General features: G+C 54.4%; 1 protein-coding gene across 1 annotated transcript in view; it reads left to right on the forward strand.

Annotated features, from left to right (window-relative positions):
• The window catches only part of LOC133119212 (coiled-coil domain-containing protein 91-like), a 124780-nt gene extending 123854 nt beyond the window's left edge, over positions 1-926 (forward strand). Inside the window, exon 11 of the mRNA XM_061229711.1 lies at positions 1-926. This exon is cut by the window's left edge and continues 480 nt beyond it. The gene's annotated coding sequence lies outside the window, so the exon portion shown is untranslated.
• The last annotated feature ends 1747 nt before the right edge of the window (positions 927-2673 follow it).

Here is a 2673-nt window from a genome sequence, read left to right on the forward strand (position 1 = left end):
TCTCTGTCTCTGTCTCTGTCTCTGACTCTGTCTCTGACTCTGACTCTGACTCTGTCTCTGTCTCTGACTCTGACTCTGACTCTGACTCTGTCTCTGTCTCTGACTCTGTCTCTGTCTCTGGCTCTGGCTCTGACTCTGTCTCTGTCTCTGACTCTGTCTCTGACTCTGTCTCTGTCTCTGTCTCTGTCTCTGACTCTGACTCTGACTCTGTCTCTGTCTCTGTCTCTGACTCTGTCTCTGGCTCTGTCTCTGTCTCTGTCTCTGTCTCTGACTCTGTCTCTGTCTCTGTCTCTGACTCTGTCTCTGTCTCTGACTCTGTCTCTGACTGACTCTGACTCTGTCTCTGTCTCTGACTCTGACTCTGACTCTGACTCTGACTCTGTCTCTGACTCTGACTCTGACTCTGACTCTGACTCGGACAGTGACTCTGACTCTGACTCTGACTCTGACTCTGACTCTGACTCTGACTCTGGCTGTGGGGAGCGTGAGGGTGGGAGGGGCTGCGACCACGTCTCTCCTGTGAGCCGCTGTCTGAGGAGCTGAACTGGGATGAACACGCCATTGTTTCAGACACAAATCTCCACCCAGCGTCTCTGGTCTTGAGGAAACAGGGAACCTTGCTAGTCCTCTTGTCTCAGATGCAGCAGCCTAGATCAGTCGAGCACAGACGAGTATTTCAATCCAACCGTCGCGCATTTGAGGCAGGGCTGCTCAGCTCACAGGCTCTACCCACGCGTTTACCTGTTTACCTGTTTACCTGTTTACCTCCGTCACTGCGGAGTGGAAAGCTGAAGAGCCTCATCTCCCCGGGAGGTGAACAGCGAAGGGCTGATCCCGGGAGGTGAACAGCGAAGGGCTGAAACACTGCTGTTCACAGAGTGTGCACTGAAGGGGGTTTGGCAATAAAGTTTCACAACTGAACAAAAGCGTTTGGGTTTCATTGTTTCTGTGGTCGTGTGAGTTCAGGGGCTTTTTCTGTGGGATGGTGGGGGGAGTGGTCTGGGTTGTGTTGATGTGATTTGATTGGCTGTTCCTCTGTCTCCACCACACCCTGTGTACAGCGCTTATTAATGTAATATTATTACTATTACTCCTACTATTATTATTACTGTTACTATTATATTATAGCACCTCCAAGTCCGAGGCCATGGTTCTCTGCTGGAGAACGGTGGATTGCTCCCTCCGGGTTGGGAACGAGTCTTTGCCCCAAGTGAAGGAGTTCCAGTATCTCGGGGTCTTGTTCGCGAGTGAGGGTAGAAGGGAGCGTGAGATCGACAGGCGGATCGGTGCAGTAATGCGGGCGTTGCACCGGACCGTCGTGGTGAAGAGGGAGCTGAGCCGGAAGGCGAAGCTCTCGATTTACCAGTCGATCTACGTCCCAACCCTCACCTATGGTCACAAGCTTTGGGTAGTGACTGAAAGAACGAGATCGCGTATACAAGCGGCCAAAATGAGCTTCCTCCGTAGGGTGGCCGGGCTCAGCCTTAGAGATTGGGTGAGGAGCTTGGACATCCGGAGGGAGCTCGGAGTAGAGCCACTGCTCCTTCGTGTCGAAAGGAGCCAATTGAGGTGGTTCGGGCATCTGATCAGGATGCCTCCCGGGCGCCTCCCTTTGGAGGTTTTCCGGGCTCGTCCAACTGGGCGGAGACCCCAAGGGAGACCCAGAGCCCGCTGGAGAGATTATATATCTCTCCTGGCCTGGGAACGCCTCGGGATCCCCCAGGAGGAGCTGGAATGCGTTGCTGGGGAGAGGGACACCTGGAATACCCGGCTTTGCCTACTGCCACCGCAACCCGACTCCGGATAAGCGGGTGATGATGGATGGATGGACTATTATTATTATTATTAAAGCATGTTTTCAGCTCTGCCTTTCATGTGTAATGTGTGGGATGCTGCTGTCACTTATGTGGGGGTAAGATCTCTCTCTACCTCTCTCCCTCCCTCTCCCTCTCTCTCTCTCCCTCCCTCCCCCTGATGCAGTCAGGCTGTGTGTAACACTGCTCTGTTTTGTGTTTCAGGAAAGGAAAGGAACATGTGGAGGATCAGGTTAGGGACCCCCTGTGTGGTGTGGGGGCTGAGGGCTGTACTGGGGGTGGGGGGGGGCTGGAGGTTCTGCACTGCCCCGTCAGGAGGGGGGGTGGGGTGTAGGGGGTAGTTAGTCAGGAGGGTTGATTGAGGGGGGGTTGTGGGGGGTGGGGGGTGTAGGGGGTCAGGAGGACTGATTGAGGGGGGTTGTGGGGGGTGTAGGGGGTCAGGAGGACTGATTGAGGGGGGGTTGTGGCTGTTGGCGGTTCAGTACAGTGGGGCCTTTTGCAGGCAGCCATGCCTCCAGTGTTTACCTAAGAGCCAGTGCATAAGAGCAGGGCAGACCACCGGTGTGTGTGTGTGTGTGTGTGTGTGTGTGTGTGTGTGTGTGTGTGTGAGTGTGTGTGAGTGTGTGTGAGAGTGAGTGAGTGAGTGAGTGAGTGAGTGAGTGAGTGAGTGAGTGAGTGAGTGAGTGAGTGAGTGAGTGAGTGAGTGAGTGAGTGAGTGAGTGAGTGAGTGAGTGAGTGAGTGAGTGAGTGAGTGAGTGAGTGAGTGAGTGAGTGAGTGTGAGTGCAGAGAGTGCGTGTGTGTGTGTGTGTGTGTGTGTGTGTGTGTGTGTGTGTGTGCGCGCACAGTGGATGGTCTCAG

Source organism: Conger conger, chromosome 19 (assembly GCF_963514075.1).
Source record: "Conger conger chromosome 19, fConCon1.1, whole genome shotgun sequence".
Classification (NCBI taxonomy): Eukaryota; Metazoa; Chordata; class Actinopteri; order Anguilliformes; family Congridae; genus Conger; species Conger conger.